Source organism: Emys orbicularis, chromosome 4 (genome assembly GCF_028017835.1).
Source record: "Emys orbicularis isolate rEmyOrb1 chromosome 4, rEmyOrb1.hap1, whole genome shotgun sequence".
In the NCBI taxonomy this organism is placed as follows: Eukaryota; Metazoa; Chordata; order Testudines; family Emydidae; genus Emys; species Emys orbicularis.
In genome coordinates, this window is record NC_088686.1 from 118,493,594 (window position 1) to 118,519,531 (window position 25,938).

At 45.7% G+C, this 25,938-nt stretch overlaps 1 pseudogene; it reads right to left on the minus strand.

Annotated features, from left to right (window-relative positions):
- Positions 1–12,904: 12,904 nt before the first annotated feature.
- Positions 12,905–25,938, minus strand: part of LOC135877800 (serine/threonine-protein phosphatase 6 regulatory subunit 3-like) — a 37,467-nt pseudogene continuing 24,433 nt past the window's right edge.

Here is a 25,938-nt window from a genome sequence, read left to right on the forward strand (position 1 = left end):
ACCTGGAACCCAGACATCTGGAGCCAAAGTTGGTGGTTTTGGTACTGAGATAACTGGTTCAGTAACAATCACAAAAATACAACATAGGACATCCTCAAGATAGCAGATAAAGTTAGCAGTAGTGCATTAAAAATACTCTGATACCAACATGTGAAATATATTCAGGAGTGCTCACTTGGAAGTAAGACAAAGTAGGAATATTCCATTTTATAGAATGGGACACTTTTTTTTTTCCTCCTCTTTAAAGTGAATGGGTTCCTGCATCATTTATGCACAAACAAGTAACACTGGTTGTCCTTTTTTACCCTGAAGATTGTTGTGGTTTGCCTCTGTTTTCACCAGATGGATCAAGTAATTTCTTGGGGTTTACCATTTGGAATCTCTCTGTGGAGATATTCTAGCATTACATTGTATGAAATGCAAGACAGGAAGAATTAAAAGAAATACCATTATACATTTGTTTTTTTATTTCTGTATGCAATGTAATGTTTAGGCACGTTGCTTGGGACACTTTCTAAAATAAATCATTGGCCATTATTTAGAGTATCCTTTTGGCTTTAAATACTGGTCAGGAAAACAAACAATGTAAAAATAAATGACTAACTTCCTATTACAGAAATAAAAATGGATTTGCATCTAAAAGTGCAAGAGGTGAAGTACTTTAACCCTTTCACCAATGTGGCAATATACAGTATATTGCTTCTGTTTGTTTGAGGAGGCTGTTGGAATTTCATACTGACATAGAAAATTATAAATTACGCAGAATTAGTTTCCATAATCACTATATATATATATATACACACATATATACACACACACACACACACACACACACAAACCAGCTGTGAAAAAAATGGTTTAGAACTTACAAATGAAAGCCTCACACAGATCAATACAGTGAAAGTAACAATTAACATGCTCAGGTGCCAAATTTTGATTTGTACTTTAAAAATACTATATTTTTAAAATGCATGTACTGTAATTACATTAGCAGCACAGGCATTTCACTTAGTTGACTTGTCTAACAGGATTATGGTGTTTTAAATATGTAGATTGTTCTAAAATGTTCAATTGTAGAATGCTTGGTATTAAAGTAAATCTCGGTGAATGGGTTCAAAGGTAGGTGAATCACTTTAAAAAACACAACAAGCCATGTGCACTTCAAATATTCTAGTGTTTCACCTGTAAGGTATTGTTTCAAGCAAACAAGACTAACAGAACATATGGCTTTACAGTAACATCAATTTGTCACCTAAGTTGTAGTAATAAATACTTAAAAGCTCTACCAATAGACTTACATTTTTGATCTGATTTAAACAATACAGAAAACAATTACCAATTAAAAACCTGTTGTAAAATGCTGAACACCAAAAATTCTTATTTAAATCACTTTTGTAAGCTAAAACAACCAAAATAACATTTATAGGTCATTTCAGTTCTACAATTCTTCGCCAACCTGGAAGAAACATGAATTTTTTAATTTTATTTTTACAAGGTGAAAAAATATATGAAAACTGCTAAATACTTTGGTCACACTAATTGTCAAATAGTTATGTCTCAAATACATTAGATTTGTGTATTCACTTTTTTATAAAACTATTCTTACAACCATTTTAACTATAGTATCACTACTGTCATTACCTGGGTGGCAAGATCTTATTTCACAGGCCACCCGTTATTTAGAACAATACAATATAAACATACGCAAAAAATATTGGTATTTCTCAATGTGCAATTTTTTTACACTTATGAATTTCTGTACAATGTCTTAAAATCTAGAATATAAATGTTGCTGGTCCTGATCCCTTGCAAAATTAGTGCAGCAGAGACTGGCTTTGACAGGCTCTAGATGAAATCCTTGAGAAACACTAAACCCCCTGGATATCAGTTAGTGTTCTTCAGCCAACAGCAGCAGACATCATATATCATACAGGGCCATTAACAGCTGCCTCTCCTAAAAGGGTTTGTTGATCAGTCCTAAGAAGTCAAAAGGAGGATGGTAAGTGTATAAGAAACCAATGCACCCTTATAATAATCACTACAATCAAGTTTGGGGGTCAAAGCAAGAACATGAACTTCCAAAGACTTGTCAAAATATATTAATTTAGAATTGGGGTCATGGAAAAGAGACAATGCATCCATAACACTGAAACAAAATAAAAAAAACACCCTGCTATGTCCTATTTTCATTTTCTTGTTAATCACAGAAGTAGATTGGCAGCTCTACTCTAGTTAAGGTTAAGACCAGCTTTCTGTTTAAAGGTTCCTTTTCTAACTGCTCTAAAATCTACATGGTTACTGGGATTGCCTTGAAATTTGGTTTGTCTAGTGGGGCTGTAGGGTTCTGTTAATGATCCAAATTTGGGGCCATCTGATCAAGGGGGTTCCCAAGATAGAACACCTGGAAGAAAACAGCTTTACCTGAAATTAACTGATTCTGGCAACCTAGTTTTGCTCATAGACCGAGATCAAGCCAGGGCCTAGATCATTGCATGAGGATGTTAAAGGTGTGAGGGTTACCCCCAAAAGAGTGCATGACACCCACCACCCCTTTGGGGGAAATCGAATTAAAACATTACTACAAAACTCTCTCTGGTTATGTACATGAGAAGGCTTGCACACCTATTTGTGTGCCTAGTGGATTATACTGAGCATGTGCAGCATGAGAGGCTAACTGTCTGGAAAACTACCTCTACAACATAAGACCTGGGTGGCTCTGGCGATGTGTTACGGTCATAAAATCTGAACACCAGCCCAAAAATAAAAACAGTTACATTGTTCCAATCTACCTCTATCACAGGGGAAATTTTATTTTGGGGGAATGTAATCTGAGCACAGCAGATTATTCAGGAGGTGTTGAAGTTAGTTTCTGAAAAGAAACCACACAAGCTATTGCTCACCAGGAGGGGAAGTGATTAGGGGTTGGAGAATAGGTGGGAATGGGGAGAGAGGAAATAAGTGAGACACTGGGAAAGGAGACTGGGAGTGACAGACAAGGGGAGAGGAGAATGGGGCAGGGGCACGTGTGCTCACTACACTCTGGGGACCCCCCCCTTCCCTGGCCCCCTCAAGTGAGCCAGGTTTGGGGTGCTTGCTCTTCTGGGGGAATGAGCCCTGCCCACCATGAGCTGGGATTCAGGGTCTGTTCTGGTAATGTCTGAGCCCCAATCCCTGTGCCTCCAGGTGTGTGGCAGAATCTGGGGGCTCCTGCCCACCAATGGGGTTCTCACCCTCATCCCTGTCCCCCCACCCCAATGTGAGCCAGACTCTGGGGAAGCCCTGCCCCCCTCTGGCTAGGAAGCTAAGAACAGGGATGCCATGAGCATGCACCCAGAACATACTGTTGACCAGGGGTCGGCAACCTACGGCACGCGCGCCAGACACAGCACGCGAGCCAATTCTGAGTGGCACGCTGCCTGCCCACTGAGAGGAGGAGGGGCTGGAAAGCACCTCGCTGGGGGATGAAACGGGGGAGGAGGGAAACTTGGCTGCGGCAGAACCAAGCTTCTGCCTCCTGGCCCACCGCTCTCCCCTGCGGGGGCAGGAGGCAGAAGCTTGGTCCTGCCGCAGCCAAGTTTCCCTCCTCCCCCGCTTCTTCCAACAGCTTGGTGCATTCCGGCCCCTCTGCCCCTCCTCCCCCCTCTCCCTGCCCGCGTGGCCCTTGCGAGGGGGAGGGGGAAGAGCGGCAGCCTGCACACAGTTCCGTAGAGGAGGCAGAGAGAGGTAGGGATGGGCCTGGGGGAAGGGGGTGGAACAGAGCATATCCCTCCCAGCCCCCTGCCATGAGCCGCTCAGGCAGGGGGCTGGGAGCACCCCCAGGAGCCGAGCACCCCAGCCCTCTGCCCTGCACCTCCCCCCCCCGCCCTCTGCCCTGACCCCCCCCACACACACCCTCCAGCCCTCTGCCCTGACCTCCCCCCAACACCCAGCCCTCTGCCCTGCACCTCCACACCCCCCTCTGCCCTGCACCTCCCCCCCCAGCCCTCTGCCCTGAACCCCCCCAGCCCTCTGCCCTGCACCTCCCCCCCAGCCCTCTGCCCTGAACCCCCCCACACACCCTCCAGCCCTCTGCCCTGCACCTCCACACCCCACTCTGCCCTGCACCCCCAGCCCTCTGCCCTGACCTCCCCCAACACCCAGCCTTCTGCCCTGCACCCCCCACACACCCAGCCTTCTGCCCTACACCCCCACACACCCCCAGCCTTCTGCCCTGACCTCTCCCCAACACCCTCCAGCCTTCTGCCCTGCACCCCCCACACACCCTCCAGCCTTCTGCCCTGACCTCTCCCCAACACCCAGCCTTCTGCCCTGCACCCCCCACACACCCTCCAGCCTTCTGCCCTGACCTCCCCCCCAACACCCAGCCTTCTGCCCTGCACCCCCACACCCCCCCAGCCCTCTGCCCTGATCTCTCCCCAACACCCAGCCTTCTGCCCTGCACCCACCACACACCCTCCAGCCTTCTGCCCTGACCTCCCCCCCAACACCCAGCCTTCTGCCCTGCACCCCCACACCCCAGCCCTCTGCCCTGACCTCTCCCCAACACCCAGCCTTCTGCCCTGCACCCCCCACACACCCTCCAGCCTTCTGCCCTGACCTCCCCCCCAACACCCAGCCTTCTGCCCTGCACCCCCACACACCCTCCAGCCTTCTGCCCTGACCTCCCCCCAACACCCAGCCTTCTGCCCTGCACCCCCACACACCCCCAGCCCTCTGCCCTGACCTCGAGTCACCCCCCACACCCAGCCTTCTGCCCTGCACCTCCACACACCCCCAGCCCTCTGCCCTGAAACACCCACCCACCCAGCCTTCTGCCCTGCACCTCCACACACCCCCAGCCCTCTGCCCTGACCTCCCCCCCAACACCCAGCCTTCTGCCCTGCACCCCCACACACCCCCAGCCCTCTGCCCTGACCTCTCCCCAACACCCAGCCTTCTGCCCTGCACCCACCACACACCCTCCAGCCTTCTGCCCTGACCTCCCCCCCAACACCCAGCCTTCTGCCCTGCACCCCCACACCCCAGCCCTCTGCCCTGACCTCTCCCCAACACCCAGCCTTCTGCCCTGCACCCCCCACACACCCTCCAGCCTTCTGCCCTGACCTCCCCCCCAACACCCAGCCTTCTGCCCTGCACCCCCACACACCCTCCAGCCTTCTGCCCTGACCTCCCCCCAACACCCAGCCTTCTGCCCTGCACCCCCACACAGCCCCAGCCCTCTGCCCTGACCTCGAGTCACCCCCCACACCCAGCCTTCTGCCCTGCACCTCCACACACCCCCAGCCCTCTGCCCTGAAACACCCACCCACCCAGCCTTCTGCCCTGCACCTCCACACACCCCCAGCCCTCTGCCCTGACCTCGAGTCGCCCCCAACACCCAGCCCTCTGCCCTACACCTCCACACCCCCCAGCCCTCTGCCCTGACCTCCCCCCAACACCCAGCCTTCTGCCCTGACCTCCCCCCAACACCCAGCCCTCTGCCCTGCACCCTCCCAGCCCTCTGCCCTGCACACACACCCCCCCACACACACACACACTAGCCCTCTGCCCTGCACCTCCACACACACACCCAGCCTTCTGCCCTGCACCTCCACACACACCCCAGCCCTCTGCCCTGACCTCGAGTCACCCTGCTCAGCCCACTGCAGGCCTAGGTGAACAGAACCCCAGGCTGGAAGCGGGCTGAGCAGGCTGGCGGCATAAGATCAGCATTTTAAACTTAATTTTAAATGAAGCTTCTTAAACATTTTGAAAACCTTGTTTACTTTACATACAACAATAGTTTAGTTATATAATATAGACTTATAGAGAGAGACCTTCTAAAAAACGTTAACATGTATTACAGGCACGCAAAACCTTAAATTAAAGAGAATAAATGAAGACTCAGCACACCACTTCTGAAAGGTTGCCTACCCCTGCTGTTGACACTGAGGTGAGCAGCTAAGAAGAGGTAAGACCAACACATCAGAAATTCTCCACCCCTACAGCACTGCAGCAACGCAGTTGTACCGATGCAGCTGTGCCGCCGCAGCACGTCTGGTGAAGAAGCAGAATAAAATCACCTCCGTGAACGGCTGAAGCTATGTTGTTGGGAGAAGCTCTCCTGCCAACATAGCACTGTGCACGAGTGCTTATGTCGGTGTAACTTAGGTCGCTCAGGGGGGTGGTTTATTCACACCCGAGCAAAGTAAGTTATGCTGACAAACTGTAGTGTAGGCTTAGCCTTAGTCTAACGTTCTGGAAGGCACAGGCTATCACTGAGCAACCTTAAATCCCCATTAGCAAAATTTTTGCCATTTAATTACTCCCACTGACTAATTATATTTAGCACTTTAATGAAGATAACTGATGAAGTAAGCACAGCTAATAGAAGTTGCATTTGGTCTTTAACAAAAGGCAACTGGCTTCAGTCACTGATGAAACGCACATAATAGTAGTGATATTGTAAGGTACAGTGTCTCCTCACAAAGTACGTTTCTATTTCCTTTAGAGAGTTCCTGTGCTTCTTATTCTGTACTAGGTGTACTAGGGCTTCAGCTTGCCAAAATATTACTTAAGTACATCTCATATCAATTATTTTTCATATATAATATTTGCAGAGTCAAAAATACAAAGTAAATAAATGCAATGTTTTTAAAAATTGTGCTGTGTGCTAATCTGACCTAGGAGCTGCTGTTTCAGGAGCATTCTGAATTTCATTCACTCCACTATGGTGAAAGGATCAGGAACAGTTTGGGGGCAAGGAGGGAAGAAAGTAAAAAGCAGGAAAAAAAAAAAAAAAAAGCAAGAGCCCTATTATGGTAAGAACAGTTTTAGTGTAAACACTCTCCCTGCTAATTCAGGCAATACAAAAAAATCCACTCCACTTTCATCCAGTGCGATAACTAATCCACTGAAAGCATGTCAAGAATTTTTTTTAAAGGGGGGGAAAAAAATGACCATTCTGCACTGCACACAAAGAAAAATTACCTGTAACGCTTGTTCTCTGGTGGTGTACAATCACAGAGAAGCCACACTCTTGGGTCCGTGCTCTACATGCACATGACCAGCAGGAGTCCCCTAGCTAAGTCTTTGGCTGCCAATCACTAAAAACACTTTTTAAAAAAATATATACATTAGAGAAGAGACAGACCGCACTAGACAGAAAATTATCAACTTTTCAGGAAAAATCTGGGAGGTAAAATAGAAAGAAACTAGATGGGCAAGAGTCTGTTCTACACGGTCATCACAGCTGTAGCAGTGACCTTCACTAATTGATTGAAATAAACTAACCACTGAGACATTCTGGGACTCCTAGCACAGACCTATTATTGACTGGGGGGGAGGGGGGCACGACTTACCTAGGGGACTCCCACCAACTATATATACATGGAGCCCCAAAAGCGAGGATAGGTCTATCTACGTATTTATATTGCACTTGTGATGAATCTGATGAAATCTACTGTGACAGCCACCTTTAGAGAGAGTATTTTAAAATACCTTGTCCATTCTAAAATTTGTCATTAGAGGCCAAAAAGAGATTTAGAAACAAGGATATCTAAAACAAAACATTTACTGAAATCAGGAACAATGCAAAGAATTGCTAGCTTTGAGAACCCTCTTCTGGTTTATGCTGGTAATTCTTTATTCACAGGCTAATACTGTGTGTCTTGGCAAACATCTGACAAGATTTGCAAAGCTATTTTTAAAATGGTGCAGTATTACAGCATTTCAGATAAACAGTTGGAAATCAAAGAAATGTTCAAAACTTTAAATCTACTAAGAGTGCATGTAAAGGTCAAATATTTGAGGGGTTTTTTTTAAAACACCCATAGTGGAGTGTAAAAGAACCCCTACATGTGTTATTTATTCTTCTTATATATAAAATATATACAAAAGTAAAAAATCGCAACTCAATAAACAACACAGTTACCCACCTTTCGTAACTGTGGCTGTTTGAGATGTGTTGCTCATGTCCATTCCATTCATCAGAGATCTTTGCCTTAGCGGTATCCGTAGGGCCGGCTGTGTTGCCCCCTTGAGTGCCGCATTCATGCGCTGGTATATCAGGCGCTGCCGGCCCTATGCCCTCTCGGTTCCTTCTTGCCAACAATCCAACAGAGGGGCGGGGGGGGGGGGTAATGGAATGGACAAGAGCAACACATCTCGAAGAACAGTTACAAAAGGTGGGTAACCGTTTTTTTTCAAGTGCTTGCTCATATCAACTCCATTGTAGATGACTCACAAGCAGAATCTTTGGAGGTGGGCTTGGAGTTCACAGCCTTGCAGATTGCAGCACAGCTCTGCCAAAGCCAGCGTCATCCCGAGCTTCCTGGGTCAACGCATAATGCGACGCAAACGTGTGGACAGACGACCAGGTTGCAGCCAGACAGATTTCTTGGATCGGCACCTGCGCCAGGAAGGCTGCCGATGACGCCTGTGCCCAAGTTGAGTGAGCCATTAAAATTGCCAGTGGGGATATCTTTGCTAGCTCGTAGCAGTAACGGATGCAGGCCATGATCCAGAATGAGATTCTCTGTGCGGACACAGGGTGACCTATCATCCTATCTGCCACTGCGACGAACAGCTGCGATGACATACGGAACGGCTTCGTTCTGACTATGTAGAAAGCCAGCGCCTGCCTGACGTCCAGGGTGTGACGCCTCCCTTCCTCATCTGATGAATGCAGCTTCGGGCAGAGGACCGGTAAAAATATATTCTGACCAGTATGAAACTGGGACACCATCCTGGGCACAAATGACGGGAGAGGTCGCAGGTGCACCTTGTTCTTGAAGAAAACCGTATAGGGCGGCTCCGAAGTGAGGACCCTCATCTCCAACACCCTATGGGCCGACATTATAGCGATCAAAAAGGAGACCTTCCAGGACAGGAGGAGGGAGCAGAAAGCCAAGGGTTCAAAAGGAGGACCCAGGAGTCTGGACAGCACTATGTTCAGGTCCCAAGGGGGGGACCGGCTGCCGGATCTGCGGGTAGAGGTGTTCCAGCCCTTTAAGGAACGCACCATCATAGGATGGGTGAAGAGGGACCCACCCTGGACTGGGGGGGGGGGTGCAGCTCCGAGATGGCCGCCAGGTGGACCTTGATGGAGGAAAAGGACAACCCCTGAAGTCTCAGATGCAACAAGTAATCTAGGATGTCCTGCAGCGAGGCTTGCTTGGCCTGAAGACGTCTCTCTGCAGCCCAGCACTCAAACCTTTTCCACTTTGCCAGGTAGGTCGCCCTGGTCGAGGGTTTCTGCTGCCAAGCAACACGTGTTGAACACGGGCCGAACATGCTCTTTCATCTGCATTCAGACATGCCATCAGATGCAGTGCCGCCAGGTTTGGGTGCAGCAGGTTGCCATGGTTCTGCGACAGTAGATCCCGTCGAAGAGGCAGCGGGTGGGGAGTGGCTGCTGTTAGGTCCAACAGCATGCTGAACCAGTGCTGACGGGGCCACGCCAGAGCCACGAGGATGACTTACGCTCTGTCCTGGTTGACCTTCACAGGGACCCTGTGGATCAATGGCACTGGTGGAAAGGCATACATAAGCACCCCGTCCACAGAATGAGGAAGGCGTCCGAGAGGGAACCCCTTTCCAGACTCTGGATGGAGCAGAACTGGTGGCAATTCCTGTTCTGCCTGGATGCGATCAGGTCTACCTGGGGAGTTCCCCACCATTGGAAAATTACACTGACCACCTCCGGATGGAGGGACCACTAGTGGTGAGACGAGAAGATCCTGCTGAGGCGATCTGCAAGGACATTCCTGGAGCCATGCAGATGGGTGGCAACCAGATGAATGGCGTGCTGCACACAGAAGTCCTATAGGCTGAGCGCCTGGCTCCTCCCCGCCTCTTGATGTAGTACATCGCTGCAGTATTATCGGTCAGGACCTGCACCACCTTGCCTTTCAAGCGAGGTAAGACTGCCTAGCAGGCCAGGCGAACCGCTCTGAGTTCCCTGACATTGATCTGGAGGGCCAGGTTGTCCCGCATCCAGCGGCCCTGGATGCTGAACTCGCCCAGGTGGGCTTCCCAGCCCAGATCTGAGGTGTCGGAGACCAGGGTCAACGACGGGGATGAGTCCGCGAAGGAAACCCCCTGCAGCATCGACCTGGGGTCCAACCACCAGCTCAGGGACAAAAGGACGTGGTTTGGTACCGTGACCAATCTGTCCAGGGAGTGTCTGTTGGGGATATAAACCAAGACTGGAAATGCCTGCAGTGGCCACAGATGAAGACGAGCATGGCTGACCACATATGTGCATGCAGCCATGTGCCCCACCAGATGTAGACAGGTGTGGGCTGTAGAGAGCGGGTGCCTTCTTAAATGGCAAATCAGGTCCGCGATAGCCTGAAACCGTTTTCTGGGAGGAAGGCTCTGGCCCATGTGGAGTCGAGAACAGTCCCGATGAACTCTGTGTTGAGCTGCCGTTAATGTGGATTTTTCTGGGTTTACTAACAGGCCCAGGTTGCAGCAGGTGGAGTGCACCAAGTCGAGACTTCTCTGCACCTGCTCCGGAGACCTGCCCTTGATGAGCCAGTCGTCGAGGTACGGGAACAGATGGACCCCTCACCCCCACATCTGAGGTAAGCGGCAACCAGCGCCATGCACTTTGTAAACACCCTGGGGACCAAGAGAGGCCAAAGGGGAGTGCCGTGACTTGGAAATGGCTCCCTCCCACTACAAAACGGAGGAAGCGCCTGTGGCCCGGGAATATAGAAATGCGGAAGTAAGCGTCTTCCAAGACAAAGGCAGTGTATCAGTCTCCCGAATCCAGGGAGGGGATGATGGGGGGCCAGGGAGACCATGCAAAACTTCAACTTCATGAGAGACTTGTTGAGGTGGCGCACGTCCAGGATGGGTCTGATGCAGGGGTGGGCAAACTTTTTGGCCTGAGGGCCACATCTGGGTACAGAAATTGTATAGCAGACCATGAGTGCTCATGAAATTGGAGTCTGGGGTGTGGGGGGGGGGGGGTGAGGGCTCCAGCTGGGGAGGCAGGCTCTGGGGTGGGACTGGGGATGAGGGATTTGGGGTGCAGGAGGGTGCCCCGGGCTCGGATGGATGGGTTCAGAGGACAGGAGGGGAATCAGGGCTGGAGCAGGGGGCTGGAGCATTGAGGGCTCTGGCTGTGGGGGCAGGCTCTGGGGTGGGGCTTAGGATGAGGAGTTTGGGGGTGCAGGAGGGTGCTCCGGGCTGGGACCGAGGGGGTTGGAAGGGGGGGGGAGATCAGGCCTGGAGGTTGGGGCATGGGGGGGCAGCTCAGGGGGTGCAGGCTCCAGGCAGCGCTTACCTTGAGCAGCTCCCGGAAGCAGCAGCATGCCCCTTTCTGGCTCCTATGCGGCGCCGCCCGTGCAGCTCCCATTGGCGGAGTGGTGCAGCGGGGGAACATGCCGCTGCTTCCGGGAGCCATGCGGAGCGGCCCCCGACCCTGCTCCCCAGCGGGAACTCGAGGGCCAGATTAAAAATGCTGATGGGTCGGACGCGGCCTGTGGGTCGTAGTTTGCCCACCCCTGATCCGAGGCCTCCTTTCACTTTCGAGATTAGTAAGTACCAGGAGTAGAACCCCTTTTCTGTCATGTCCTGAGGAACCTCCACCATGGCCCCTAGACACAGGAGGTTCTTGACCTCCTGAACGAGGAATTGCTCGTGAGAAGGGTCCCTGAAGAGGGACGGGGAAGTGGGGGGGTGGCGGCGGCCAAAAATTTCAGGGTATAGCCCCATGATATTATATCCAGAACCCAGCGATCTGACATAACCCGCAACCAGGCTGAGCGGTAGGGGAACAGGCGGTTGAGGAAAGGTAGCAGTGGATCTGGAGAATTGACTGGGGCGTCTCTCTCGACCATGCCATCAAAATGAGTGTTTCTGCCCCGCAGAATGCTTGGTCTGGCCGGTTTACACAGGCAAGCGGGAGGTAGAAGGGCGGCAATGACTAAAAGTAGTGTCCCTGTCCTTTCTTTTTGCAGGTCCAGGGTGAGACTGCCATGACCTCAATGGAGGGGGCGGCCGGAATGGTTTAAGCACCGACTGTGGTGTGTGGATACCCAGCAAACAGAGGGTAGCCTGGGTGTCCTCATCCTGTGCAGCCTCACATCAGTCTGCTCAGAAAACAGACCACTTCCGTCAAAGGAAGGTTTTGTATAGAGGTCTGCATCTCCTGGGAGAGACCTGCGATCTGAAGCCAGGAGCTGCGCCTCAACCACTGAGGACGCCACCACTCTGGCTGCCGAGTCCACCGTGTCCCAGGCCATCTGAAGGGCACAGCAGGCTGCCGAAGTGCCCTCCTGCACCAATGCAACAAACTCCTTGGCCCAGTCCTGTGGGGAGTCAGTCCTTGAATTTATGGAGAGAGTCCCATAAATTGAAGTAACAGGGGCTCAGGAGGGCTTGGTGGTTTGCCACACAAAACTGTAGACTTGCAGTGGAATAAATTTTCCTTCTGAACAAGTCGAGTCTTTTGGCCTTCTTATTTCGTGGGGTGGCGCTGGTGTGTCCCTGCTTCTCCTTTTCATTGGCAGCAGAGATCACCAGCAAGCCTAGAAAAGGGTGGATATAAAGGCATTCAAAGTTTTTGGCCGGCACAAAGTATTTTTTCTCAGCCCGCTTTGAGGCAGAAGGGATGTAGGAGGGCATCTGCCAGATACCCTTGGCAATTTTCAGGACCCCTTCATGAATGGGTAGTGCAATACGTGTAGGAGTGGAGGCTGACAGGACGTTGAAGAACGTGTCCTCTTGCTTGGCCATCTCCACCTGCAGGCCCAGGTTGTCCACCCCCTGTCAGAGCAAGGCCTGGGGGTCCTTAAAGTCGTCAGGTGGGCTGGCACTGGAGGGACCCATGACGATCTTGTTAGGCGATGAGAAGGAGGACTGAACCAATGGAGGGGAGGCTTGGTCATTGTCCTCTGCTGGGGAGGATGGCTTAGGCATAGGTGTAACCTCGGTCACTGGGTGTGCCTCCGGCGCTGGGGCCGGTACTGACGGTGCCAGCGGTCGCTGCTCCGTGGCTGCTGCAGGTGATTGAGCCGATGGGGGCAATACCATAACCAGAACCTCCCAGGTGTTCTAACATGGACACTGAACAGGCCGCTATCCTGATTGCCACTGCCCCAGTGCCGCCACTGGCTCGGATGCCCAGTCTCGCCACTGAGGTCGAGGTGATGGACTCAAATGTCCCTCTGTTCCGGAGGAGCCCCCTCCCGGGGACCACGGAGGGGCTGTCAAGGCCTGAGTTTGCCTTGAGACCACCGACATCGGAGACCAGTACCCCTCCCGAGGTGACCGGTATTGCTGGTGCAGGGAGCGGGTGTGGTGCCGGGGCAGGAGGGAGATCATTCCCACGGCATCGGTAACTGGAACTGATGTCGATAACGGGGGACTGGCGCCTCTCTCTTGACAAATCATGTCAAAAAGGCGGCAACCACGAACGTGGAGCCGGAGACCGACGGTAGGTTCACAATGATTTAAGGGGACTATGCTTCAAGACACAAATGATTTGTACATGTTTTGAACAGTTTTGTCCAGAGAAGCAATATATTCAAAATCATCATTTATAAAGATGGGAGTTACCAGCATAAATTGATAAATTACAATAAAGTAAGGTGGGATGTTGGATTACTGGCACTTTCACCAATCCATGAGAACTGAAACAGCAAGATTTATAATGCGCTATTTTCCTTTCTCCATGTTTGCAACATTTGTGAGCTCATGTTTATTGTGCAGGATAGGACAGAGGAGCTAAGAGTAAAATTAACTGTCATTTTCTAAATGACTGTTTTACATTTTATGCCACCATATCAACTCATGGTTCAAAATATAATCCTGAAAAGACTATTACAACACAAAATGAAGATGGATATCTTAAGCACCTCACAAAATGAACAAAAGGTGAATAAAGTGGATTTAAATACACCACAGATTAAATTGCTGTATATCACATTTTAAATGGAGAGTCTGAAGTCAAAAGATAAAACTGCTTTCTGTGATAAATTCAAGGTTTCCCAGTATCTCTCTGCTTCTAGACTCCAGGATATTCCACAGTAAGTCAAAAGGAATTAGTCACTCTTGTGTGTAAGGCCATCACAAGACCTATTCATCACAATGTCATGTTATGCCCTCAAAATAAGCCGTGCATAAAGCCTTGTGCTGCCTCTTAGGGGTTAATTCCACCCAAAGTTAACTCCATTTTTAAACAACATCAGGTTAGGTGAAGTCACGTCAGTTTCTTGCATTATTCAGTGTCAGTCACCACTACAGTACCTCCGAATGTGTTAGGTACTTCAGTTTCCAACTAACTGAATCTGAATATTAATTTCAATTGAGAAGACTAAGGTTTTCCCCATCTTTTGGAAATTGTTTGACCATTAAAGCCTTTTATATTTTCAACCCAATAAACTGCCTGCAAAACAGTGTTCTTTGTAGTGTTGTTGTAGCCATGTTGGTCCCAGGGTATTAGAAAGACAAGGTGGGTGAGGTAGTATCTTTTACTGGATCAACTTCTGCTGGTGAAAGATGCAAGCTTTCAAGCTACACAGAATTGCTCTATCGGTCTCAGGCTGAAGAGCTCTGTGTAGTTCAAAAGCTTGTCTTTCACCAACGGAAGATTGTCCAGTAAAAGACTACCTTACCCACCTTTTCTCGCAAAATAATGGAAACAACTCATTTTAGCTACAGTATACTGAGCACAACACACAGTACTGGGTAAAAGGGATTTGGATGAAATACTTCAGAGGAAATGATGTCTGGAGTTCTGAAAAAACTAATAGAAAAATACAACTCATAAGAATGCACATAAAACAGGTACAAAGAATAGATTAATGTGTGCAGAAAAGACCCTTAACACCAAGAGCTGATAAATGGATTCTGGAACCAGAAATTGTACATATATGGATCAGTTCTATTAGAAAAACATGCTATAAACAGCTGGTAATAGGCTTGAAAGCAGCCTGTAATAAGGTTACCTCTGTTCTGGACTGCTGCTATCAGGCTGTGGAGTAGCAGGATTTTCTTCTACAGCTTCTATGTTCTCCTCCACCACATATTTACAAGAAACATCTTGCGAGGTAGACAATTTTCCTTCCTCACTAAATAAAAAGCAGCTTACAATTTAACTTCAGTTTTGGATGTAGGGAATTTCATGCAATAGTGGGAGACTGAGGGAAGGGTCCAGACTACATGCAAATGGTTTTTGAATTATGATTGAAGCATGGAAATAAAGTACGGGAATCTGGACTCTGTAGACATCCATTAGCACATCAGTGTTCTGCACACTTAAACTGGATTGAAAAAATGCATGAAATACAATGATTACATACAAGTGCAAGGAGGGAATAAAGAATGTGCTTGATGCCTGAAGTGAGAACAATCACAGCCTTTACCGTACATACCAATAGGATTTCAACAGTCTGAAGCCAAAAGTATGCAAAAAATAGAAGGAGAAAAGTATAAAAGACTTGAGGTTCCTTTCAAAATTAGCACTTTGACTAAATTTGTCCATGGAAAAGCACATCAGCAAAACCAGCCTTATATTTCTCTTTTTATAAAGCCACTTACTTGTATTACACTCTACTCATTCAAAATTCCTAAAGAAGCCATCTTTTCATTTGGAGGCTAAAGTACAACTGGCATATGTTGCATAGCACTAAAACATTTATGTAGATGGTTAGGGTTTTTATTCAGCTAGAACTACACATGAAATGTGTGAATTTCCCTTACAGTTGTGAAGCCTACGAGGGGGTGGGGAGGATACATCTATATTTATTAAAAAGTTTTCGCCCTTCCCATTTGCACTCCAATGCTACATGTTCTTTTTTTCTAGCTACTCTGTTATGGGTATGTTCATACCCAGAAGATGTCAGCCAACCACTTTCATTGATTTCAAGTGCAAACCTTACACCACACCTCTCAAACTGTAAACCTGCCACCATATGACGTAAGTCATCTGACAAAGTCCTTTTTCTCTCTTAAGATTTGAGAGACTCTCCTCTCCCAGTTGTCCTACTACTTTGGTTGTTCTTTCAGTGGATCCTCCTGCTTTCATATCTCACTTTACCCAGGTATCCCATCCCACAAGGCTCTGTCTTTGGCCCACTTCCTTTCTTCCTGAAGATCCCATCTATAGATGACCTCACTGACACTTTCAGATCCCGCTACCACCTCTGTGCCAATCATACTGACATCTCTCTACCACTGACCCATCTCCCTCCCTTATTATTTGTTTGCATTATGGTAGCACCTAAGAGCTCACCCATCCAAACTGGCATCTCCTTTTAGATGTTTTGCCATTAACTTAAATGTAATATAACCAAAACTTAACTCAAGTCTGTCTGCTCCAAAGCCCTCCCCACTCCACCCGTTCTCCATCACACCTGACACCTGCTATCCTTCCTGTCACACTGGTCCATAATATGGCTGTCAGCTTTGACTCCACCTTTGTTCAAGACCTGCACAACATCCAGGCCATGTCCAAATCTTCCTAATATTGACTCCCTAACATAGCTAATCCCTTTTTTCTTCATACCACTAAAATTCTTGTCTGGATCTTCTCCTCTCAGATAGGTTGTGACATGGCCAGAATTTTCTCCCACTTCTGGGTCTCTCCACTTCCTCTCCTTTCTTCACTGCTTAAAATTCAAACTTCTGGTCTTTACAGACCTTCACAACTTAAGTATCTCGACTCTGTCAGCTTTCGTTACCTATTTATCAGTTTCTTCCATAAGCACTGCCATAAAGAGCAACACTAAAGAGTGCATGAAACACCCTTCCTAACTAGTCCATAAAGCTATTACTCTGTTCTCCTTTAAATCCTTCCTCAAGAGCAACTTTTCCCAAGATGCCTACCAAAAAACAAACAAACAAAACAACCCCAACTGATGACAGATGCCCAAGAGGGATTTCTGGTATTTGTTTTGTCTTTGGAAATAAACATGCCTATAACTATTTTCCCCATCTTCTCCCCCAAATGTTTTTGATACCTCCTTTAAAATTAAAATTCTTTGGGGCAGGAACTGTGTGTACCCCCAGGTGTGTATTTTAGCACAAAAAGGGCCCAATTCTGATTACAGCCTCCAGGTGCTACCTCAATTCAAACAACAGTTGGTAATAATAAATTAGCTGACCTAAAGTAAGCCCTAAATACATTTACTGAAAACCCCTTGTGCAATCTCAAGTTTCGCTCCCATGGTTCAGGGAAAAAGAGGGAGACTGATCTGAACACCCAAGTCTCTCTGGGACCCTGTCAATTTCATTATACCAATTTTCTATCAGCAGCAGCCTAAATAAATTCAAAATGAGAGAATATGGTAAGAATTTGTATACAGTGCCTAACTCAAGGAGGAACAAGCCAGAAGGACTGATGCAAATTTCTATATCCTCACTACTTCTGGACATCCCCACATCCCAAAGCTTTCCAAAGCAGCAAATGGGGTTTTAGCCACACAAATATTGACTCTAATGGGAGTTCTACTGCTCTCACAAAATTCTGTGCACTGCTTTGAAACATTTACAGATTAGGATTACAAGGAATGAAAAGGTACATGATTACAATTGTCAGAGAGTTGATTTGATCAAAGCTTGCCATACTGCATTCTGGAACATTCCCCCGGTTTGTGGGATTACAAGTTACATGTTTTCCTATTCCAAGCTACTCTCCCATCTTTCACATTGACCTGATCTCTGTCTTACTAGGCATGCTATTAGTCTAGGGGACTTTCCTTTCAAATTAAAGGTATTTTGGGACTTTCATCTGAAGCTCAGGTCTAATTATATAGTCTCCTTCAGCGGGTTAGAAGTCAAGTATCTTTCTACAATGAGTTTGTTTTTTTCACTCTTCTATGGCTCTCAGAATTCACAATTCTATAGCAAAGTACTTGTGAATGGAAGTACCTCCGTTAGGCTGGAGGTAAAAGAACCATAACAGTAGTAATTGACTTCACGCTGCATGGATCAAAAAATAAGGACCAGTCAAAATAAAAACGGACTATAAAATTCAAAGAGACAGGAATAGACTAGGAGAATAGTTAGATGTGCGATTTACTCAAACACTGGCCAAAGAGAGTCATTGCAATTTTGTTATAGATAGAGAAACATCACCATCATGTAGCAGTAAGGGGATATACGCTCTAAACAGTTCTGCTGCTATTGCACAAGCAATTTTGCATTCAGTTTTAGACACCTCATGATCAGAAATACACTATCAAACTAGAAGAAACTCAGAAGAGCAGCAACAATTATCATAGTGCTGGAAGGGATATGGGAGGGGGAGGGGAAGAGGGGAGTCTCCTGAGGTAGGAAATCTAACTAGAAAACTCTGCTAAAAGCTATAAAACTATTAAAAAACTAACTCTGAAGGCAGTGGCAAGGCCAAAAGAGAGCACTTTACATTGAAAGTGGTCGGGGCTCACAATGAAACTGAGAAAACACCTGTGGTTTAAAGAACTATAGGCAAAAGCAAATTTTGGAATATTTACAGATCAGAGAAATCGAAGGAAAGCTCCAGACACTGGACATTCTGATCCAGGCCATATGGCAGTAAGAAGGAACTGGAGAGGCAGTTAGTCCAGTCCTCTTCGCTCCACCCTTAAATTCCTTTGGTTGAAAGCACACAGAAGGCACGGGTGCATATATGGACCAAAGGACACTAATTGAAAGTGGAAGACACGTAGTGGAAGACACGTAGGGACCAATACTCAAAGAAGCAGTTCACTCACCCAAAAGCCCTGGTCACACAAAACCTTCCCGAATTGAAAAAACAAGTTTCAATCTAAAAACTGACATCTCAACACAATTTGGTTAACAGTTCAAAAGGTTTTGTTTTTGTCCCAATGCAGAACATAACCTAGCTCCATAACCTCTATCGAAATTTACATGTGAATGAAAGCTCAGATAACAGAAAACTGGAGTCAGACTGTTAAGTTTAAAATCTCTGAATGCAGATGTCTAATTAGTGTCTTGGAAATCTTAGTTCTATGAAATACTTCCAAAAGGACTGAATAAAATGCTCAGTCAACATTTATTTAAAACATTTTTAAAGGAGGAACAAAAAAATGTGTACACCCTGAGTGAATAAGAGAAATGAACTAGGTTTCCTCACCTTTTGAAGACAGCTGTTTCAGTTTTAGCATCTACAGTAAGGCTCAGTGTTTCCTTCATGCTGCCATTCATTACTGTCTCAGTTACCTTGTCTGCATTTTCCACATCATCTTCTCCATCTGAGCTGGCCTCCATAGCAACACTTCCTTGGGCTGATACAGTGAAACAAATTAGGATATTGCTAATGATTTTTATAGTTAATGAGCAAGTACAAATCAGTGAGGATGTGTAGGCGGATAATGTCTACTGTAATCATACATAATCTCCCTGTAGTTTTGTTTACTTTGCAAATCCCACATGGCAGGTAAAATATCAATTTTCTGCATCCTCAGCGCGCGCGCTCTGTGTGTGTGTGTGTGTGTGTGTGTGTGTGTGTATATATATATAAATAATATACATACACACAGAGTAATCAAATATTTTAAAATATTTAATAGCTACTGAAGAAAACATACAAGTTTCATAATAATCTTTTCATTTTCCAAATCAATTAGCAATGTAGGTAATTTGCAGCAGCTACAGCTCTTAGTTAGGGCTTGTCCACACAGGGAAATTTACTGATATAACTCCCCATTTTGACACTTATTCTGGAACAAGAGTATTCACATGGGGAGTTATACTGGTATTATCATACTGGTACAGGTATCCTGGTAAGTTTCCGACGCAGACAAGCCCATATAGTTAGGTCTGAAGATCCTGGACTTCCAGCACTTGTTATGTTCATTAACAATGCAATTGGGAAGTGGGGTAACATGGGTTTGATCTGGTAATTTTTAATCCACTTTGAGCATGTGTTGGAAAAGCTAGATGACTGGAGGGAGAGAAGGGCACACAGACTGTTCACTGCTGCATCCAAAGACTCAAGAGGATGAAGGCCATCTTAATTAACTAAAGTTCTGCCCAAGTCTCACTGAGTAATAAAAAGTAAAGTTAATATTAACACTAATAGCTTGCTTTTATACAGTGCTTTTCTTCCATGGATCTCAAAACTCGTTTCAGAAGAGGTCAATATCCTTACCCTCAGTTTACCAATGGGGGAACAGAGGTGCTAAGAGGGGAAATGACTTGCCCGAGATCTCCCAGGAAGCCCGTGGTAGAACCAGGAAGTCCAATGCGCTACTCATTTAAGCCACTCTGCTTCTAAGTTATTCATTTGCACATAATTTGAGTAATTTCAGTGCACTTACCCTCTGGCTGTGTTGCAAGTGCAGATACATTTGCACTCAGGGGATCCATTGGTTCTGTGTTTGTTTCCATTTCCACAGGAGAATTACTTCTTAAAGACTCTTTCGAACTTAAATACAAATGAAAGTGAATTACATTTTGGAAAAAGATTTCTAAACGTTAAAATGAAATTTGCTCACATGCAACCAGAACCTTTTAAAATAATGTTTCTATTTCTGTGAATACTATCAACTCCAGAATCCTACTGAAATCAACTATACTAAAACTCATCCAAGAAATGTTAAACGAATTTTAAGGATGCAAAGTCAAGCACTAAAAAGTTAGGAAGAGCCAGAATTAAGATTTCCTGGTTTACTATCATGAAGAGCGCGCATGTGTGTGAGAGAAGGGAGCATTGGATAAAAAGGACAAGCCTAATTTTTTTGCCCCTTTCAGTTTCCTTTTAAAATATATTTTCAGCTATATATTGTCCCTTTCAAGGAAATGGTATCTGGGCAAGAGGGTTGCTCAATCTCTATATCCAAATCAAATCAATGCCGTCTCTGCCAACGAGGTTGATCAACCACAAAGGTGGTCTTTATAACATGGATGCTTGTCCATTGGTATCTGGATTAAGATCTCAAAATGTATACATCCCACAGAACCCCAAACAGACACCACATTTCTGCCACTTCCAATCTGAAATAGTTGCAAATGATTTCTTGCCCTGATTCAGCAAAAATATCCCTATTCATGAAAGCATGCGTTTAAGTCCCATAAAAGGCAATGCTCCATGCAGGATAGCAGTCCACCCACATGCTATCAACTGCAGAATTAAGGTCTCATTTTGAAGTGAATTTGAAACAATAGTGGGTTCGTTCCTTTACTATTCCAAGGGCACAAGATGCAATTTACACAGTAGGGACTGGGACCCCAAAACTGCAGCAGAAACCTTTAAATTATGCAGCACTGTTCATTTTTACTTCCAAGCAGTCCAGGTCAGACAATATCCCTTGTGTTATTTAATTTGATATTAAATTCAATTTATTGTACACTGCCCCCAAATTTTCAATTTTGAAATGTGCTGTAGATTTTGGTACTGTTAATGTTTAATTGCATTGCAGAAGCTACAGGAAATAATACAGATATTGGCAGGTAGGTAAGGAACAGTTTGGGGTTTTGTTACCTATTAAATAGTTGGACACTTGTTACCGAGAGGGAATACATCTCTTTCCCATCATCTATGAGCAGAGTTCATTTTAAATTTGGGAGGGCAGTTTGAATTACTTGGTCCTGACACCAGTAATTCTTGACAAGCTAGCTGCCAATTGCACCCTGCCCCCATTTCGGGCATTGCATTGAAGAGCTGTAACGGTGACATTTGAAATGATATGAGACTTCATTATAACAACCCAATGGAGATGAATGGTGCAGTTCACATCTCTTGGACCAGTTGCTTCAGGGCAGCTGCAGACTCAGGCAGACATCACTGCATCTGTTTAATTGATTTATATTCTGAATATTATCTTCACCAACCATGCAGGCAAGAGACTAAAGGCATGGTCTACACTACAAAGTTAGGTCAACCCAGCTAACCCTGAGCAACGCAGTTAAGCTGACCTAACCCCCAGTGTAGCTAACAATCTGTCAATGGAAAAATTCTTCAGTCGACCTAGCTGCCACCTCTCAGTGAGGTGGATTACCTATGCCGACAGGAGAACCCCTCCCACTGCTGTTGCTGTAGGCAGTGTCTACGCTGAAGTGCTACAGCGGGGCAGCTGTTGCGCTGCAGCTGTGCTGCTGTAGTGTTTCAAGTGTAGACCAGCCCTACATGAACAAGTACATTCTGGAGCACAATAATTTGGCAATTTTTTAAAGATTCACATTGATGGGGATATTTACATGGCTACAATCTCATTATACCTAGGGCTCTGACTATTTCTGACGTAAACCAATACACAGCAAAAAAGTGCCAAGCACTTCAAAGTACTATGGGACTGTCTAAGCAAGTCACCATGGGCTTCATGGAGTGGATGGATTTTCAGACATATACAAAACTATTTTTTTTACATCACAAAACAGAGCCATCAGAGTCTTTCAATTTATTCCACATTAAACAGCTGCATGTGTCACTTAGGCCCAATCTACAGCCATTGTCCACTTATTTAAAAAAAAAAAAAAAAAAAGCATATAAAAAAATAAAGTGTGGCTAGGACCCAAACATCCTAGCAATCAACCAAATTGATTAGCAAGACATATATGATTAGATACCATCTACACCAGAAATGGACCGTATCTGGGTCTCCTGAGTAGATTATAGTTGTAGAGTAGATGACGCCCTTACGCACAATATACCTTTTAACTCCACAAAAAATCCCCAACAACATGGTACAGCAAACTACAAGTAACACTAATTATGTTTAAAGCAGAACTCCTTAATGTATTATGCAAACACTTCTGCAAAAGACATGCATATGCCCACTGAAAGGGACTAATACCAGCTTCCATTATCATTGGCAGTTGGTAGCCTGGGCTGAAGAATAATAAAATTATTTTACCTTAGAGAAGATGTAAACTCTGAAAAAGAAGCCCAGCCAGTTTCTTTTCATGGCATAGGTTCTTCTGTGCTCCATACATCAGACCCAACAGAATCCAAATTGGCACCATGTGCAGTTTCCATGGGTACATCAAAGTTAGCCGACCAGTTCGGTGCTAGAAACAGTGACAATTTCAATGTTAAGGTATTTAGAAATTGATATAATTCACTTTTGTTAATACATTATGACTCTATACATGCACATATAGCTATCCTGAAACACTGCAAACTCCCTAATTATAATAGGGCTTACATAATGTACATATAGAAGAGCATTTAAGGTTTCGTGTGCCAGTAATACATTTTAACGTTTTTAGAAGGTCTCTTTCTATAAGTCTATAATATAGAACAAGAGTTAAGTTCTATATAAAGTAAATAAGGTTTTTAAAATGTTGAAGAAGCTTCATTTAAAATTAAGTTAAAATGCAGAGCCCCCCGGACCAGTGGCCAGGACCCGAGCAATGCGAGTGCCACTGAAAATCAGCTTGCGTGCCGCCTTTGGTTCCCCTGCCATAGGTTGCCTACCCCTGGCATACACTATGCAAAGTTAGAAACTGAATGCAATTCACAAATACAAAATTAATTTGGTCTATGAAGCTAGAGCAAAATACCACTATAACTCATGGCATTCTGCAATCAAGCCAATCTACCAAATGACACTTAAAATTAAAAATAATTTAATGGAGTTACACCAGGGATTAATATAGTCCAACATTTTACAGAAAAAAATATGTATTTGTTACTGTCAACACCTGTTTCTAAAATTGAAAGTTTTTTAAAACTGAGTGTTGTTCTCACGGTTTAGCTTCTGTTTACTATGTGTGTTTTTCTTAGCTTTAACAAAGAAAATAAATTAATCAGTTCACTAGCACAGTGCTGCAAAGTTTGTTGCAAAAAACAAATGAGGACTTAACATTTTAAAATTCTTCCCATTAGAATTTTAAATTTTGGAGCAAGTTTATTTTGAAAATAGGTCTCTAACTTAGAGTACTCATTCAAGGTACTTCATCTTCCCATAAGCAAATACTTGTTTTCATTAGCATTTACATACATAAAACAGGCTGAAAAGGAAGCTCTGTGACTAACTAAAATGTTAATAGGAAATCCCAATCTAGACAGATATGGGAGGATATCCACAAGGATCAAAACTTGTTGGAGACACAGATGCCAGGGACACCAATCTGATAAAAGGAAAAAAGAGGGGGAAAAAACCCTCATTTTGTTTTGTTTTTATAATTCCTTATAATCAATATAAAAAACGCTCAGGATTTTTCTACACACAGAAGTTGCACTGGTTTAATTTAAATCAGTTTTATTAAACCAGTGCAACTTGTATGTGTGGACTCTCAATTTAAAAGAGGTTATATCGGTTTAGCTTGCACCTGTGAATTTACTGATGCGACCCAAACTGACCTAAGCCATGTTTAAACTGATATGATTATCTACAAACAAAATTGCACCACTTTTACTAAATCAGTATAAAATAAAGTCGTGCCTTTAGTAAAACAGGTACAACTGTGTGTTCAGACCAGGCTTAAGAACCCCTAGAAGTCTAATGCCTTAAAACATTAACTGCCTGTATCTACAGCCCGTCACTTGTTGGCTCCTGTGTAAAACTATTAAAAAAGAACCAGCATGGAGTAAAAGTTTGTCTGAAACAGGTACATATTTTCTGCTCACAGCCAAATTTTTACTTTCACTAGTTTCAGTGAAGATATCAAATGGTTTAGACTGATGGTCTCCAAAGCTTTTATCAGTTTTAAACAGATTCAAACTTGTTTAAACTACACATCCCTTTTGGAGGAAAAACAATTTCTTTAAAAAAAAAACAAACCCATTTTATAAATAGAAATGTTTTCACCTCCTAGCTCACAGAGAGCCTACACTATCAGGTGTCTGACTCAGCCAGGCACCTGAGGTGCTCATACTTGACAACACTCACATCCTGCTATGAGGACTTTACTCAGAAAATATCTTGTTGCAAAGGTGAGATATTAAACTGCAGGGACCTCAATAAAGTGGTAAGGAAGACAAAATTGAACTGTGCTCTACCACTTAACTGAATGACCATTACATTTTCCCACACTGATAACTTGCAATCTAATTCCTCCATCAGGTAATCTAAGCAGATGGAGGCAGTAGGATGAAAACCACCTACGTTCATTTAAGTCCACTTCCATTTTGTTTTCTGTATTGGTATTTGATTCAAACAAGTCTTGTTTTGTTCCATCCTCTTCTTCAGAGTCTGTACTTTCTTCACTGTCCGTACTGCCCGAGCTTCAAAAAAATATAAAGGGATTGTTTACATTCAATACTTAGAAGGAATTCCCTGGGGTGCATTGGCTATTGGAGTTTTCCCAAGATTAAAACAGAACTGCAAATCAAGTTAGTATGTAGGAATGAGGCAAGTCTGACCATAAACACTGAGGGATCAGCTGGAACTACACTGCAGCATTAGCTATTAAACTTACTCTTCAGCACTGCCAGAAAGGATGAAGATTTTAGGGTGTTTTTTGACTTGACAAAGTTAACTGACCCATCTCCTCTCCCACAGCAACAAGGGAAAGGAAAGATGGCTGCCACTGCCCTCATGCAAGGGCAAATAGGAAAGTGGAGGGAGTATAGCTACGGGCCAGGCCAAACAACAACAGGCAAAAAAGCAGAGATGGACTTCATTTGCTCCACATGGGCTGCTAGGGTGACCAGATGTCCCGATTTTATCGGGACTGTCCCGATATTTGCTTCTTTGTCCCGCGTCCTGACCGATGTTTGGTCAGGACACTGAGCAAACAAGAAATTTTGCCCTCCCGGAGGGACTCTTGCCCCCCCCCCTGCCCCGGCTCCGCCCCCCTCCTTCCCCCATTGGCTCCCTCCCCAAAACCCTGCCCTGGCCCCGCCTCTTCCCCAACCACGCGGCATTCCTCCTCTCTCCCAGGCTTGCAGCTGCATGGCGGCGCAAGCCTGGGGGGGGGGGGCGGCGCCTGGAGGAAGAGGCGCGGGGCTCCCCGGCAGCAGCGGGGATTCAGCCCCCACGCCGCCCACCCGACCCCTGCCCGCTCCGCGTTGCCCCCGCCCGGACCCACCGCACTGCCCCGCGGGCTGCAGGG